General features: G+C 35.0%; 1 long non-coding RNA gene and 1 pseudogene across 1 annotated transcript in view; one reads left to right on the top strand and one right to left on the bottom strand.

Annotated features, from left to right (window-relative positions):
- Positions 1-18,819, top strand: part of LOC144292707 (uncharacterized) — a 472,395-nt gene that overhangs the window by 75,343 nt on the left and 378,233 nt on the right. The gene's annotated exons all lie outside the window — the stretch shown is intronic.
- LOC144290123 (spliceosome-associated protein CWC15 homolog pseudogene) lies at positions 17,457-18,175 on the bottom strand (annotated as a pseudogene).

The following is an 18,819-nucleotide window of genomic DNA, read 5'->3' as shown; positions in this document are numbered from 1 at the left end:
TCCTAACATATCCTTGGTTTTATCTGTGTGTACATTTTCCTCTGAATACGTATGCTTTGGGGGATGTTGATCCCAACTCAAGCCCCAGGTTATGAGTCTTGATTATTGTAAGCCAAATTATAGTATTTCTATTTTCCTTGCCAACGGTTGAGCTTAACTATGAGCATGTGATGGAATTATGCCCAATGAGATATGAGAAAGCCTGCTGGAAGGTTTCATCTGGATATGATGACTAGAACTGCTATAGCCATATGCTGTCAGCATGAGAATGATCCCAACATGCTGAGATAAGAACCAAGGGATTGAAAATAAGATGAGCCAGAGCTCTGGTTCCAAGGGACTTGGCCTACCTATGGAATTTTGGAATTTTTGATACAAAATCTTTTAGTGTTTAAACTACTTGAGGTCAGAGTTTCCTTTTATGTTAAGGATGAGCACATCCTAATTGATAGAATGTTCTGTAATAATGTCTTCTTCAACTTGTATTAGAACAGGTTCAGTTAAGTTCAATTTCAGGTCAAGCATTTGAAAGTTATTATATTTCTTGAACATGAAGAACCTATACTCTAGTTATTTAAAAATAATAAGGAAAATATGGTACATTTGACAAATAAGTACCTAAAGTATATTTAAATAACAAGGAATTATGAGTAAATAGCTGTTTACCCTGTTAAAAAGGAAAAATATTGAGATCCAGTTTAACTTCATAGAAAAGAGCATGTTTCAACAAGATTTAAAGATGAATGAGTTAAGATTTTATTCAATTTTAAATACCAGGGCACTCAGTAAAGAGGGGAATTTTTTTTTTTTTTTTTTAATCACAGAAACTTAAGCAATTTAGGACTAGATTGTTTACAGCAGCAGTGATGACATTTCTTCTATCTTTCTTCTCCCTTCTTGACAACAAAATGACTCTTGGATCTCTAAACACCACACTTTTCATACTTTTGAAATAGGAGTAGGAGACTAGAGAGATAAAGGGTTTCCTCTTTATCTCATTTTTGTTTTTATGAAGAAACCTTCTTTCTATGGCTCACTTACCTTGTCTCATTAGTCAGAACGGGAGCATATGCCCAACCTTAAGCCAAGGAGAAGGAGATAGCTTAGGCCACTGGTCAAGTGATAAAAGAGAACTGTGACATGTTCAGACCAACCATATATCATCCTCTGGAGCAGTTAAACCTCCTGGAGGTGTCTCCAGTCATAGCATACACAACTTGAGCTTCTCTCAGCATGATTGAGGTAGAAGATGGCAGTTGTTGAGCAGACAAGGAATGGATTATTCTCAAAGTAGGAAAGACCTGTGCATAAGAGACTGACATATGATGATGAGTTTGGGAAACTACAAATAGTTTGGTATTTCTGGTGGATCAAGTTTGAGACCTTGTGACTAGAAATCGTCCTATAAAAGATTAAAAGGAGCAAAAGGATGCAGTCATTAACATGTAGTAACTAGTTATATTTAAAAAATAACCACTAAAAAATGCAAAAGCAAACTTCAGCAACCCCGTTTGTTATACTTAGATCTATTAGCTTTTTGTACCAAAGGTCCACAGGCTTCCTGATTTCTCTGAAGATGTTGGGAGGTGTTTATCAAAATGTGTAAACAAGTTGTTGACTATCAAGGGTTTTTTTTTTTTTTTTTTTAAGATTTTATTTATTTATTTATGAGAGACCAGAGAGAGAGGCAGAGACACAGACAGAGGGAGAAGCAGGTTCCATGCAGGGAGCCCAATGTGGGACTCGATCCCAGGTCTCCGGGATCCAGCCCTGGGCTGAAGGCAATGCTAAACCGCTGAGCCACCCAGGCTGCCCGAGCACCAAGGTTTTATTATTAAGGTCTCATAGCCTTTGAAATAGTAACTTAGAACATGCAGGTAATGTATTCTTCTAGAACAAGTTCTAGAGTCTAAAAAATTATCTGTATTCAGTGAAGACCATCACATTTCATTGTCTGGACAGTGATTCTTTCTGAGGCGAAAATTATTATTATTATTATTATTATTTTTTTTTTTTTTTAAATTTTTTATTTACTTATGATAGTCACACAGAGAGAGAGAGAGAGAGAGAGGCAGAGACATAGGCAGAGGGAGAAGCAGGCTCCATGCACCGGGAGCCCGACGTGGGATTCGATCCCGGGTCTCCAGGATCACGCCCCGGGCCAAAGGCAGGCACTAAAGCGCTGCGCCCCCCAGGGATCCCTGAGGCGAAAATTATTAACTTTTGAGCAATTAGAAATAGATCAAATTGGAATGCTGTCCTCAGAATGAGGATAGATTACAAAGTAATATGGGGATTAATTATATTTTAAATAAAGAATCTTCATCTATCAGAAGGCATTGAATAAAAGCTTATATTTAAATATGTATAAATGTAAACAGCTCTATTTTAACTTGAAAGTTAATATCTGCTTTATGGATGAAATGATTTTTCCTCTAAAAAATTGAATGAAATTGAAACAATACAATTTAAATGTACTGTAATTGCGAAAACTAGAATATTTTATACATCACTTCTAGTAGGATTAGTTCATATAATCGTGAAGAAAAACAGATTACAATTTTCTACCTGAATTTTTGGACACTTTAAATGATAATTTCTGATTATTTTTTTCTGGCTTTTAAAAAATTAATTATAATTTATTTGATAAACATTTGTAGTATTTCCTAGCCTCCCTAATGGGATTTGGGAATTTGAATTTATATGGATAAGGTAATAGATGTTTGTACTTAGGCAAAGTTCTTCTAAAATTGGAGCTTTGCTCTAAGTTTGTTAGTAATTAATGGGTATTGGTAATATGTATGAAGTAAAGCTCATTCTAATGATGAATCAAAAGAAAATTTCACAAAAATGTCAAATGCCTGTAATTATTGATAATCAAATGGGATTCCAACACTATTCATACATTCTTATCACCCTGCAGGCAAATTAAAGTCTATGACTATTGTTGAAAGAATATTTGGATTTATGTGAGGTAAATCTTTGGTTTGAAACTATATAATATATTCTTTAAAAAATACTCATAAAAAGAAGAACTTGTAGCTCAGAAAAAGAAGCCAGATAAATTGAGAAAGTTTAAGACCAGAGGGCATTCAGTAGAGTTAAAATTTAAGTATGTGGGCATATATGTATTTTAATAATACTGAAAATTAAACAATAGGAGGTCGAGATGGCTTATCCAGGTAGATATCATACATATTAATCTTGCACCTATAACTGTAGGAAGTCATTATCGTTGGGCTAGGTAATGGTAATGAAATGAACCATGAAACAAAATTTGGAGACTGAGTTGCTGGCTTTTAATCATGACAAAGAAAAGGTTCTTTTCTCTAGATGTTTCTACTTCCAAGAAAACACTAGTGACTAGAAGAATGCCAACTTGGAAATTGGAACTGAACTGAAGAAATGGAACCAAATTGACCATCAATTAGTATTTAAATAAGTGCTCAGAATGAGAGTTCAAGAGCAATTCTTGAACAAAGTAAAATGATAAAATACCATTAGTGAGCTACATTCCTAAGAACAAAGGAAACAGTGTAGAAAAAATTTTGAACTTTGTTATTTAATTGTTTACTTTAATATCATACAGTTTTAGGTCTCTTTTCTTGGATTGTCAGATAAAACAAATGGGTAATGACTTTTCATTCAATAAAAATATTTTTTTGTATATATTTTTTAAGATTGTATTTATTTATTCGTGAGAGACACAAAGAAAGAGGGAGAGGCAGAGAGAGAAGCAGGCTCCATGCAGGGAGCCTGACGTGGGACTCAATCCCAGGTCTCCAGGATCACACCCTGCGCTGAAAGCGGTGCTACACCACTGAGCCACCGGGCTGCCCGTGAGATTTTTTTAGTATTAAAGGAAAAGTACAAATATAATATAGGATTAAAAATCTAAATGGTGATTATGTATTACTAAAATTTAATTGGCAGTATCAGTATGGATGCATGTCTTTCTAAGAAAAAAGTCAAGTCTTCTTTGTCCACTAAAAGACTTTACCTCAGTGTCCAGATTCTGATTGTTTATTTTTCCACTAAAATGAACCTGAGTTCCTTGAAGGTATTAGGGGAGGGCAGGTATAAATGAGACTGGAAAATCATGTTGTGTCTGAAAGCAAGGAGGCTTTTAAATATTAATGGAATCATGTCAAAGGATCATAGAAACCAACATTAATGGAGTTCTCTCAGGCCAAAGTGTGAGAACTAGAACTTCAAAAGAAATAGCCGTGGTCCATTCAAACAAATTAGATCTAAAAAGCCATGAATCTTAAAGTATTCTAAAATCAAGTCATTTAATAATCTTGTCTATTTATGTTATTGCATAAATGAAGAAAATAGAAACTATTAAATATTAACTTATTTAAGGTATTTTCTAAATCAAGGGAAATAGCAGTTAAAACACACACATGTGAACCAGAGATAGGCAACAAGTGAAATGTAGAAAATTCACTGCTATAAAATATTATTTATCCTAAGAATTATGCGGGCTTAAGAATATATAAAAAAACAAAAGTGAATCTATTCAAAAGGAATTGTAGTTAGGTTTCTAAAGATCCTGGCAATGATACAAATGATCCATTTAGGCTTTGATTTTTTAAGTGAAATCTTAATAAATTGTTTTCAATATTAAAACATCTAAGATAACTTTAAATTCATGGCTTTTATAAGTTTCGTATATTAAAATTAGGATTACTTTATGGTCATCCTTACAATATGAATGATTACAAAGGTAATACTTGATATAATTTAATTAAATCTACCTAATATTGCAACTGTTAACCTTTACTTGCTTGACCTGCAACAGACCAACACCAACAGGGACAAATCTGCCTCACGATCAATAAAGTCCTTTCTCAACATACTTCTACTCTTTAACCCCATCTGGAAGAGATCCTTGTGTCTCCAAAATCCCATTTCCCTGGCCTAATACAGGAATTACTCAGTGCCATGCATATGTAAAAGACAGTTGATAGGATAAAAATCACCTTGTTCATACTCCGTTTTATACTGGAGCTGTTTCTCATTCTGTGTACTAACTTCTTTGTGAGGTTTATAATGCAGGAAAAAGTCCAGGCCCCATATAGAACAACATCAGAGTTTCGATCCTTTACCCACCTCCAAATGGCATTCCAATTTAATTCACTACTACAGCAAGTTAATGAGAATATATCTGTTGTCTAGATGGGTCAAGATTTTTTCCTTCAGGATGGTAAGTGCTATTTTAGCAAGTCCTTCAAGGTGCACATTTCCTAATACATTTGTGAAGTGCTAAACAATTGAAACGATATACCTTCAACTACATTTAAAAGATAGTGACTGTAGCGTTAACACATGCCCATCAGGAAGGCCTTGTTTCCCTGCCTGTCTCCCTCAAGGGTTTCCATGAATCACTGAGAAGGCGTGTCTATTAGCCTAATGAATATGTAGCTTTAAGAGTGTGACGAAAGCTGCTATTCCATCACCCACAGTAATTCACATCATACATTCTAAAAGTTGAACCTTGAATTTATTAAGAGATTGTTATGTGTTTTCCTATTCCAGAACTAGGGGCTAGTTATGAGTCTTCAGGATAACCTCTTAGGGGTATGGAATACTTTCCTGGACAAATGGGATGCTTTCTTTTAAACAAAGATTAACAGTATTCCTCTCAACGAGCCTTTTTTAATGTTTCCTGACTTATGTCTACCTTTCCGCTCCTACCTGATTGTTCAGAAGCTTTTTCTTCCCTGATGACTATGGCGTGGTTCTTAGAAGCTAGAAGTCTGAATAACCAATTTAAAGCGTTGGGATCCCTGGGTGGCGCAGCGGTTTGGCGCCTGCCTTTGGCCCAGGGCGCGATCCTGGAGACCCGGGATCGAATCCCACATCGGGCTCCCGGTGCATGGAGCCTGCTTCTCCCTCTGACTGTGTCTCTGCGCCTCTCTCTCTCTGTGACTATCATAAATAAATAAAAATTAAAAAAAAAAAAAAGATTAAAGCGTAATTATCTAGCACTGTGAAGAGTTGCATTGTCCACAACCCTTAACTCTATCCTAGGCATGTGTTCTGGAAGTATTGTGTATGCACCAGCCTACAGTATAAGGATGTTACTAACAGTGCCAGTAATGACAACTAAAGGCTCAAAGTAGACCCAAGACAATAGAAAAGAAGATTGGGAAATTATTTGGCGATAAGAATCACTCTATTACAATTCATATACATAGGGAAATGACTTTTAAGAACATAATGTTAAATCAAAAACTCAAGTAATGTAGAATGGCTACCCTTATATAACACCGTGCAAGACCAGCTGAGAAATTGTTTAGTTGCTTAGAGTTATTTCTGTAAAGTTAAAAACAAAAGCAGAAAAACAATAAATTTAAAAATGTGGCTTCACAGTGAAAAACACACAGAGGCTTTGCTATTTTATTTTATTTATTTTTTTGCTTTGTTAGTTTAAAATTGGTGATGTGTGTTTGATTTTTTCCCCTCAAAATTTGTACCTTCGTTCAGTTTCTCCACCCCAACTCCCCATCTCTTGTAACTACAGATCTGATTTCTTTGTCTATGAATTTTTTGTTTGTTTTGCCATATTTAGTAAGTCAGATCATGTTATCTGTTTGAATGATTTACTTGCATAATGTCTACAAGTTCTGTCCATGTTGTTGCAAATGACAGGATCTCCTTTTTTTGTGGCTGAATAATGTTTTAGTGTATATGTGTAGAGCAGTCTCTTTATCCATTCATCTATTTATGGACATTTAGGTTCTTTCCGTGTCTAGGTATTATAGATCTCGCTACTATGAACATGGGAGTATAGTTGTCTTTGACATAGTGTTTTCTTTTCCTTTGGATATATTTCCAAAAGTGGAATATTTGTATCATATGGTAATTCTATTTTTAATTTTTTGAGGAACTCTCATAGTATTTTCTATTATGGCTGTGCCAGTTTACCATACCTGCAACAGTACATGAGGATTCCCTTTTTTCCATAACCTTGCAAACACTTCTTTATTTGTTTGTTTATTTACTTATTTATTTATTGGATGATAACCATTCTAATTGGTATGAGGCTATATCTTATTATTCTTTTAATTTACATTTCCCTAATGATTAGTGATATTGTATCTGTTCATGGACCTTTTGGTCATTGGTGTATCTTTTCTGGGAAAATATCTATTCAAGTTGTTGGCCCATTTTTTAATCGGATTATTTGTTTTTTGACTATTGAGTCTATGTTTTTTTTTTTTAATATATTGGATATTAACCCTTATCAGAGATGGAGTTTGCAAATATTTTTTTCCGTTTTGTATGTTGTCTGTTCATTCTGTTGATTGTTTCTTTTCTTTTTTAAAAGATTTTTATTTATTTATTTATTCATGAGAGACATACAGAGAGAGCTAGAAGCAGAGACACAGACACAGACAGAGGGAGAAGCAGGCTCCATGCAGGGAGCCCGACGTGGGACTCCATCCCGGGTCTCCAGGATCAGGCCCTGGGCTGAAGGTGGTGCTAAACTGCTGAGCCACCCAGGCTGCCCTGTTGATTGTTTCTTTTGCTAGGCAGAAGCTTTTCAGTCTGATGTAGTCCTTAGTTTTATCTTGTTGCTTTTGCTTTAGCATATCCAAAAAAATCATTGCCTTGGCTAATGTCAAGGAACTTTTTCCCTGTGTTTTCTTCTAGGGGTTTTATGGTTTCTGGATTTACATTTAAGTTTTTAGAACATTTGAAGTTAATTTTTGTGAGTGATATAATGGGCCCAGTTTCATTCTTTTGCATGTGAATATCCAATATTCTCAGCACATTGATTTAAAGAGTGTCTTCTCTCTATTGAGTGTTCTTGGCTGTCTTGTTAAATATTATTTAACAATATATGTATAGTTTTATTTCTGGGCTCTTGAATCTGCTTATGTTTCTATAATTCTTAAGCACTTCACATTCATTGTGAATTTTTAGGTGTTTAGAATTTTTATGTATAATAAAAACAAAATCCAAAAGAGTAGAAAGAGAACTTTTTTCAAAATATTAAGTGTCTTAAAAAAATCTTTGAGGCTAGACAAAACTTTGGCTAAATTAATCCTCTCAAGGGGCACCTCAGTGGCTTGGTCAGTTAAGTGCTGGACTCTTGGCTTTGACTCAGATCATGATCTCTTGGATTGTGAGATCAAGCCCCTTCATCTGGCTCCATGTTCAGGGGGAGTCTGCTTCAGTATTCCCTCCTGATGCCTCTTCACCCCATCTCTCTCTCTCTCTCTCCCATGTGTGCTCTCTCTAAAATAATAAATCTTTAAAAAAATACATTAATTTTCTTACAGAGAGGGGACAACAATATAAAAGCATAATAAAAGGAGAAAAATGTGGTTGAAAAGGAAATTGACATTTGTGTGGGGGTTATGGTAATTGGTGAGGGTGGAGTCAGATCATAGAAGAGAAATGGTCTATTTTACAGTTTTTCCAACATTTTTTTCTATTTCATGCATATATATACATATTTTTTTCTTTTTCTGTTAGGAAATTTAATCTACAGAAGCAATACTTCTCATTCATTCAGTGAAGCCATGTAATTCTTTTAAGAACGTATATTTTGGGGCAGTCCCGGTGGCGCAGCAGTTTAGTGCCGCCTGCAGTCCAGGGTGTGATCGAGGCCCACGTCAGGCTCCCTGCAGGGACCCTGCTTCTCCCTCTGCCTGTGTCTCTGCCTCTCTCTCTCTCTCTCTCTCAATAAATAACTAAATAAATCTTAAAAAAAAAAAAAAAGAAAGAAAGTATATTTGGTGGATTGGATTAAATTTGTGAACAAATAATTAAAAGGAGTCACTAAAGTTATTAGATAGAAGGCTAAATACACCCCAGGAACTAGATAAATTAGTATTTCTTAACTATAATGAACATGCAAATTGCTTACGGATTTTTGTCAAAGTTCAGATTCTGAATCAGTAGATATGGGGTGACTTTCTCAATTGTAACGGGTTCAATGTAATGACTGCTGCTTGTCCTTGCATTACACTTTGAATAGCAAGGAGTCAAAATCTTTCCCAGATTTAAAGTTTTTAATAACTTATGTTGTGATATTTTCAGGGATACACAAGTTTGAATAAGAACTATTCGTACCATAATGCTAAAAGTAGAAACATGGGCAATGAAGATAAATTTTGAACAGCGATAGATACTGAACTTAAAATTCCAGAGGAGTATAGTCTATTTCCTGGTATAAAAATTATGTCTCCTTCTTGACTAAGGTTCTGCTAGTAATGCCAGAAAGAAGTGCTTTTTTTAGAGAAGAATTTAAAAGGTGATTCTTAATTAGTACTTATATTTTAGTACTTCTTAATTAATATTCAGTCTTTGTTTCCTTTAGGAAAGAAATGATATGTTAAGAAAAAGGAAAAATGTGTTATTTTCAGAGTCTAAGAACATATGTTTTGTGTTTATTAATTTCCATTTAATGCACAGGATATTCAACTTGAAAAAATTCTCTTCTGCTTATTATTTTTTTATTATAAGATCTGCTTTGAAGATATGAATAATGGTTCTTGTCCTATCTTGTTTGATAGGATATAGATAATTCTGTTTAATCTAAGTTTTTTATCTTTTGTCCCTGGGTAAGGTAGACAAATTGAGTTTCACTTTTAGTTTATTTATTCTGTCAGAGATTCTGAATCAGGAGTTTAAAGTCTCTGTCTGACAAGAAAAAGTCAACATGTGTTGAGTTGATTTATTATTTATGTATTAGATTTTATGGCACTTTTCCTCTGAAGAGCCGAAAGCATCCTACACATAATTCTTACATTTTTCAAATACATTTCACAAGAAACACCTATAAACATCCCAACATGAAAAGTGACAGAAAAGGAATCCAGTGAGGAAAACAAGGAAGAAGAGGCCCCCAGGGCAAATGATCACAGCCTCAAATAGGAGGTGTGCCTAATAATTTAAGCATTCATGTTGCAAGGCCACTGGGGATACACTTGTCTCTGCCAAAGCTTTCCCCCTGCACATCTGCTGTCATTGCATGCTACCTGGCTCCCAGGTGCTCCTGTTCTCTGTGGCTATCTTCTCTATACTGTGAGCATCCAACATTTTGTTGATTAGGGTAATCTGGGAATTTAGTACGATGAGAACTTAGGTTTCCCAAATGGTTTTTGCTCTCTACTCTTACAGATAGGGGAATTTCTTAGAAGGTGGGTTTGTGGTAGCAAAGAAAGTAAAGGTTGTTAAAACCTGTTGTATACTATTTCATGACTTATATGTGACCATTTAAAATGATTTGATTAAATAACAAAATAATTGGTTCTAATTATTTTGAATAAATAAGGTAAGGTTGAACAAAATCATGGGAAGTTTTCATGAAGACTGTTTAGAGATATGAAAGCACTTTTTACATGTTTTACATTCCACTTACAGTGCAGATCATTGTTCGAAAAACCAAATTGAAATATTCCAATTTTATTATCCCGTAAACATCTATGATTTTATGTAATGCCTAAATATTCTGTGTTTTTCAATGTTTGTAACATGGAAAAAAAGACAATTAGGATGTCACTGATGAAATGCCCTTTCTGTAATTTTCCTTTGTTTGGGAAGTATGTTCATATGGTTTGATAGCTGAGGCATAAGAGACATAACTTCTTTAATTTTTTCAGGAACTCATAGTCTGAAATATTGCACATTTTGAAAAGTATTAAATATTTCTTTGGAAGTAAAATGGAACCTTGCTGAGATAATAAGCATATAATTTTAAGTTTCATGAGATTTCATAATTCTATGTTGAAAATCATATTCTTGACTCATGTTAACTGCCTACATTCACTTTTTAGTAGAAAACAGAACCACAAAACACATGAAGTTATTAAAAAGTAAAAATATATATAGCATGGTGCTATATTTTTTTAAAATGAAAGTTACTACAGTGACTCAAAATTTATTATGTTCTGCAATTTATCTGATGATTTGAAAGTTCCAAGAGCTTTAATGAACATCGACCCAGCCATTTTAATTTTTTTTAAGATTTTATTTATATATTTGATAGAGGGAGAGAGAGTAAGAAAGAGAGAGAGCACAAGCAGAGGAGAAGGGCAAAGGGAGAAGCAGGCTCTCTGCTGCTGAGCAGAAAGCCTGATGCGGGGCTCGGTCCCAGGACTCAGGGATCATGCCTAAACCAAAGGCAGATGCTTATCTGACTGAGCCCTTCAGGTGCCCCTCACTAGCTATTTAAATTGAAATTTGTTGCTGGACTCAATATAAGGCAAAGAGCAATAAAAAACTTGACTGACAGAGAAAAGTAAGCATTTTCCCATGGAAGATGAAGGATAAAAAAATATAAAACTTTTTTTATATTATTAATAAGATTGAAAATAAGAATGCATTTGCTTTGACCTTCTAAGAGCATGATAAAGAGAGACAATGAGGCAGGAGACTTCTGTATTTAGTTTTCTGTCTTTGCCTCTGATGCAAGCTGTGTTTCTACAAAACCACTTTATAAATTATTTGTCCACAATGTATTACGCCTCTGCTGTCTTTTTTGTGTTGAGTTGTATATCAAAGCAGTGACTGAAATGAGCAGGTGCTAGAGATAAGCATGTTTCTGAAACAGTATTCCTTGTCTTTTATAGTCTCTTTAAACATGTAGAGAAAGGAACTTGGAATAATATTGTTTTCGTGTATCCTTGATGAAACATAGGAGTTTCAACACTTTCCTTATTGAGACAAACATATTTATTTGAAACGGAACCTTGAAACAGTTCATAAGATGGATCTGATCCTCAATTACCAAAAGGCCACTTATGTCTTAGTACTTTTCAATATATTTCTTTCTAACTATATAGACTCTGGCTTTTATGTAGCTTGCTTAAATCAATTAGTGTGTTAAACTGTCTGCCTCTGTTAGAAGGATTAACAGGATCCTCCTCCTGCATCTTGATAGTGTTAACAATACCCTTCTTGATTGCCTAGACTTCAATGGAAGACATGTTATTATCTATATTGTCATAGGTTTCATACGTAGTAAGACCTTATAGAAGCTGAAGTATGAATTAATCTCTAAGGAGCCGATAGGACTAAACTGACCAGAGAGGTGTGAAATACATGGATAATGAGGGTGGAGCTTGGCTCTGAGGAGGTAAATAGTGGCATTTGAAACCAAAAGAACTGGTAGGAATAGATTGGGGCAGGAGGTGAAGCTTAAGTACCTGGATGAAGAGTTGATAGGCACTTGAGAGCATTTAAGCATCTGTGACCATAGGGAAGGAAGTGCTTTAAATAATTTAACATAATTTTTGAGAACCATGTATGAAATGTGTCGAATGCATACCTGACACCAATCTGGCAAGGACATGAAACAAAGTGGTGACATTTAGAGTGAGAAGAAAGGGACACATGTGGCAGATAATTTAAAGGAAACTTCCATAAGAATTGGAGACTAGCTTTTGCTCATTTCTGAAGCAATTACTGTAATAAAATGAATGAAATTGTGAAAAAAAAAAAAAACAAAAAAGACTGGTTGAATGTCAAAGGATTAAGTTTTTTTTTCTTTAATTTTTTTTTTTTTTTTTTTTTTTTTTATTTATGATAGTCACAGAGAGAGAGAGAGAGGCAGAGACACAGGCAGAGGGAGAAGCAGGCTCCATGCACCGGGAGCCCGATGTGGGATTCGATCCCGGGTCTCCAGGATCGTGCCCTGGGCCAAAGGCAGGCGCCAAACCACTGCGCCACCCAGGGATCCCAGTTTTTTTTTTTCTTTAAAATTGTCCCAGTGCTTTTGCATTAGGAAATGACCAGCATTAGGGACCTTGAGACATATAATGATACTGGTTTTAAAAATGTTGATTTTGGGGGTGCCTGGGTGGCTCAGCGGTTGAGCATCTGCTTTTGGCCCAGGGCGTGATCCTGAGTCCAGGGATCGAGTTCCATATCAGGTTCCCTGCAGGGAGCCTGCTTCTCCCTATGCCTCTGTCTCTTTGTGTCTCTCATGAATAAATAAATAAAATCTTCAAAAAAAAAGTTGATTTTGATCTTAGACATACTGAATTGGAGAAAAGAATGTTTCTAGGAGAGAATAAGACTTGCTGAGGAGATAAAGGGACAATATAGATTTGGGAATAAATTTCTATATTTAAATCAAAAGGCTTCCAAAAAGACTGGCTTGACCTTGGATAAAATAAGTAGTGAACTTTAATAAATTTAATAAGTAAGTAAATAAATAAAATTGAGAAATGGTAGCTTTGCATCAATTGAAATTGATCTAAGTGAATGTAATTTAGAGACATCGGACAAATTGCTGCATATTTTTTTCATTATTATAAAAGTGAGGAAGGTCATTCTAGTAAATTTTTAAAAATTAGGAAAAATAGAAATTAGAAAGAGAATAAAAGAGCCTTAAAATCACCATAGACAATACAACTAGTAGTGTTTTAACAAATTGTCACCTTTTTGTATGTAACTTAATGTATTTCTGTATTTTTTTTATTTCTGTATTTTTATGCTAAATTTAGTATCTGTTTTGGCTTTACATTAACTTTTGCCATACTACTAAAATTTTAAACATCATATATTGATAGCTGTCTTCACTGAATTCTACAAAGAAGAGTGATAAAGAGGCCACCTTGAGAGTCAGATGGCTTTGTTTGAAATTCTAGAATCATTACTAACTTGTTGCATGATCTTCTGGAAATCATGGAACTTCTCTAAGCCTAAATAATTTCCTATAAAAATATGACAATTTCATTAAATGCATTGGGAAGATTAAAGATATAATGTGTATTAAACATTTATCACAGAGTCTGTTAATTCTGTAAACAAAGTGTCTATAAATTTTATAGTTCTGTCTGGAAATACCTATTTGTCTTTTGTTTTTGTTTCCATTTTTCTCCTTTAACGACTTCATCCATATTTGTTTATCATGTTTTGTTTTGTTTACAGTTTTTTTCTTTCCCTCCCTCCCTCTTCTTAATAAACTACATTTTCAACTTGAGACTGGGAAAGAGGAAAACTAAAAAAAATCTATGACAGTTCACCTTCAGCACAATTATAACATTACTACCTCATTCCCAGCCTTTATTAGGCAAACAGGCCACTGGATATGTCACTTACAGGTGCCTCTGCATCTGGTCTATTTAATGACTTAGTCTTCTAGCCTCAGATGTCCTTTGCCAGGACGTTGCTTATTGCTTGCCTGGTTATGAGACCCAACTAGTTATGGGGCAAAGTTGGGTGTACCCCCCCTTTTTTTTTAAAAGATTTTATTCATTTATCCATGAGAGGCACAGAGAGATGCAGAGAGAGAGGCAGAGACACAGGCAGAGGGAGAAGCAGGCTCCATGCAGGGGGCCCGACGTGGGACTCAACCCAGGGACTCCAGGATCAGGTCCTGGGCTGAAGGCGGCGCTAAACCGCTGGGCCCCTGGGCTGCCCTGTACCCCACCTTTTAATTTGACTCCCACCTTGCCCTGCTCATAACCTTTTGGTCCAGCACAGACCTGTCTACTTCTTAGTTCTGACCCTTCTGGTGGGCTATACTTCCTCCTAAAAATAGCCCATCCTTCCTCTCTAAAACTAGGAAACTTAACTGCAACTGGTTGCTACAGTAAAGACCTACATGAACATTAGACAAAAGGGAAAGCTAAAGGGTTGTCAAAAATTCATATTCTTCTACAAGTGGCAAAACCAAAATGTCATTACCCCTACCTGGCCCATTTCTGAGGTGATTTCAGCAGGACACTGAGTACACACCATTTTTTTTCTTTAGCTATTACTATTTTTATCGTTTTAAAATAAAATAATCTTGGAGGAGTCATTCTTTTGATTTTTAAATGGTGAAGTAGGGTGTGTGTGTGTGTATGTGTCTGTATATGTGTGTGTGTGGCTTGAGGTCACAGGAAATGAGAAAGATTTTAGTTTAAAACGAAATTGTGACTGTCTATCAAAATGATCGATGGAAAATATAGAATAGCATCCGGCTTCAGGTCACTCGAGGGAGGTACAGCAGGATATTGCTTGGCATTTCTGCCAATAATTTATGGAATTGACTGACCAAGCACCTTTTACATCTATAATTATGATGAGCTGTTGTGAAAATGTCACAAGGTGAGCCACAATCTGCCCTGCTGTTGTCTCCATGCCCATTAAAATTTTCTGACAGTTCCAATCCCTCCTAACAAGCCCCAGAGTTACATTCTTTAAGGATGGTACAATGAGCTAGCTTGAAATACATGTTTGTACTTCAGAGGCATTCGGTACCTTTTCTCCTACAGGAGTAAAGCTTACATCGAAAGTTTGTGCCTCATACACAGCTTTGGTGTTTATAAAAACTCTCAGATAATTCTCAGAGATACAAATACGAACTTTGCAAAATGATATAGCTAAACGCAACAAGTAAATTTTTGCTACTCATGGTTCTTGCTTCTTTTCTTCATTTGTCAAGTTTTACATGATGTAGGAAGCGTCTTTAAATTTTGGGTAATTTGGGTGCCTGGGTGGCTCAGCAGTTGAGCATCTTTGCCTTAGGGTGTAATCCCAGGGTCCCAGATCGAGTCCTCCGTCAGGTTTCCTGCGTGGAGCCTGCTTCTCCCTCTGCCTATGTCTCTGCCTCTCTCTCTGTGTGTCTCTCATGAATAAATAAATACATAAATAAATAAATAAATAAATAAATAAATAAATAAATAAATACAATCTTTTAAAAAACAAATATATTTTGAGTAATTTTCAAGTACATTTGTGAATTTTAAACTATTATAAAATAATATTTCAATTTGAGGTTTAGCATTCTGTCTTGACATGAGTGATCATAACATGTGCGTAAGTTTCTCTGCTTTTGTTTTTCTATTGACCTATGAGGTAGTATTAACATTGTATGAAACATGAAGGTTTATGTTAAGTTCGATGTCAGATGCCAAAGATCTATATTGAGTGGACTTTGGTTAAGGCATAACAAGAGCATTATTTGATCTAGCCTATCAAATAACCACCTTCTAAAAACAGTATCTACTTTTACAGGAGATGCTATTCAGGCATGGCAGACAGCTTGTCCAGATTAGAGGGTTCATCATCTATACCAACATTAATTTTTATTTTATGAAAATTTTCATACATATGCAAACCCCAAAATAATAGTATAATGAACTCTTAGGTGCCCATTGCGCTTAAGTTTAAGCAATTATCAACTCTTGGGCAATCTTATTTCATCACCCTACTTTCCATCCATCTATCCCTATTTCGTTTTGAAGCAGATGCTTAGATTACTTATATCTAATAATTAAAAATTATTAAAGAAATTACCAATAATGCCACCATCATCCTTAAAAAATAAGTTCTTAATATTATTAAATAAAAGAAGCTCAAATTTCTGTTTCTTCTTTTCTTTTACTATCTTTGACTATGATTACAGTAAGCTTGATGCATTGAAATTGGTTCATGCAATTGCTCTATATGAACTTAGGGCTTCCTTTCGCCTATTTATTTTTTTGCAGTTCAATATTGAAATAACAGTATTGCTTGACAAAATTGCTTATAGTCTGTGGGCATCCTTCTTTGTTATTTAAGATGTTATGCTGGTCGGGGACCCTGGGTGGCGCAGCGGTTTGGCTCCTGCCTTTGGCCCAGGGTGTGATCCTGGAGACCCAGGATCGAATCCCACGTTGGGCTCCCTGCATGGAGCCTGCTTCTCCCTCTGCCTGTGTCTCTGCCTCTCTCTCTCTCTCTCACTGTGTGCCTATCATAAATAAATAAAAATTAAAAAAAAATAAATAAAATCTTAAAAAAAGATGTTATGCTGGTCAATTTAGAGGTTTCATTAGGTAAAGGGTTTTATACTTTTAAAGATTCCTTCTATAGGTGATAATGATTACTTACATTATAAAGGACCCATTGTGTGATTTTTCTTCTTTTGGCAGCTGTAATTATTTCATCAATGATTGCAAAATCATGATATTCTAATTCTTATCTTTTTCTTTATTGGCCTCAATACATTTATGAAGAGAAAATTTCCCCCATTAATTTTTTGTTACTTTGAGTTACAATCCATAAAAAAAAGCAATTAATGCTTGATATTTTTCCATCATCCAATTTTATAAAATAATAAGTTAATTATATGGCATCTTCCATAAGTTATCAGTGATGTTTTTCAAAATTAATACATTCCTAAGGATTTAAAAATATTGATGAGTTAGTCTTCCATTTTAAAAAGATAGCAATAAAAAAATAAAAAATAAAAAAAATAAAAAATAAAATAAAAAATAAAACGATAGCAATATTAATATAATTAGAACAATACTAGTTTTAGAGGAATGGTAGCATACTATGGAAATTTTCTCTCCTTTGCCAACTTATTAGAAATACATACTAACAATTACTCCGTAGCAATATATACTAGTTAATCATTATTACTTTTATAAATATGTGTATTTTGTTATATGATTATGAAATAACTTATTCAAGTTTCTTTTTTTTACACCTTAGTCTTGAATTAAGCACATAAAACTGCATTATTTAATATATTTCTCCATGAACTTTTTGTCAAATTCAGATCACAGTGTATCATTTAAAAATCTTTTGTCTTTCTTCTGATCATCTACACCTTTTTGCACAGTTCTTGAAAACAACATCATCGTCCCACCTTCTTTTAACTTTGAAGTTGGCCTGAGGCTGGGATGGACCAGTGAGATTAAGGAGAGGGTTTCCACTCAAAATGTTATCCATACGTATTCTTTCTTCTTCAGCTTTCTGTTCTTGTTCCTTCCTGGCCTGCTCTTCAGCTCTTTCTTTTTTAATTTTTTCTGGTTCTGCAAGAAGAGCTGCAGTGTCATCATCATCACTCTCCTCTTCGAAATCTTCATCCTCATCTTCCTCATCTGTTAGAGGATCATCCGCAGCAAGGTGGGCAGCAGGAATCTGGTCTAACCGAGGCTCTTTGATACCGACGAGGAGGTTGTATGTTCTCCTGTTGGACGGTCTCTATTTTTTTCTCTTGCAGCAGCTCGCTCTCTCTCTTCCAGCTCCCTCCTGAAGTAATGGTTGCTAACCTCTTCAGGGGCATCCTGAGTAGTTTGTGTATATTTTATCTTTTTATGAGAAGGTAGGTCTCTACTTGAATACTGCTTAGAGAGTTGGCTCAAATCACCTTCTCCTTTTCCTCTCCCACCTCTCTCAGGTTCAAAAGTTGGCCTAGCTGCTGTTGTCATCTTTTATGCTCCCAGAAGCCTCTGCACCCCTCAAGTTTCTATTAAGAGTTAGTTCTAATCTTTTACTATTATAAATTGTTATGGTCTAATTCACAGATAGTTGCATATATCTTTCTAATTTGCATGATATCTTTAGGATACTTTTCTAGGAGAAGATATGGCTATATCAAAGATTAGAGCATTTATGATTTTGCTGAATATTGCCAAATTCCCTTTCACAATGGTTGTACCATTTTGCATTCCTTCCAGCAATGCATGAATGCCCCTATGCCTTCAGTTTCATCAAGAAAATCTAACTTGAATTTTTGCCAATTTCAGCAACATACTCAAGTTAGTCCAAAAGAAAAGCCAGTACTTTTTTTTAACTCATCTATATTCTTTTCCCTGATGCCTAATTTATATTGCTTGTAATATAAAAGTAATTCGACTTCTTCATCCTGCAAAAAGCATGTGCTTCTCCATTTATTAATTCTACTACTTCTTTATGCTGCTTCAAGGACGTGCTTCTCCATTTATTCCAAGACATTATTACAATCTACATTAAACATGTGAGTCTACTGACTTCTTTTTATGTATTTCACAACTGTACACAAATACTTTAATTAAATTATTCCGAAGACCATTTCTAGCGTATCTGTAATCAGCTCAGTCTATTTCCGTGGTGTGG

The sequence above is a fragment of the Canis aureus genome, chromosome 2 (assembly GCF_053574225.1).
Source record: "Canis aureus isolate CA01 chromosome 2, VMU_Caureus_v.1.0, whole genome shotgun sequence".
Lineage (NCBI taxonomy): Eukaryota > Metazoa > Chordata > Mammalia > Carnivora > Canidae > Canis > Canis aureus.
Note: the sequence above shows the minus strand (reverse complement) of the source record. Positions and strands in the feature narration are given on the sequence as shown.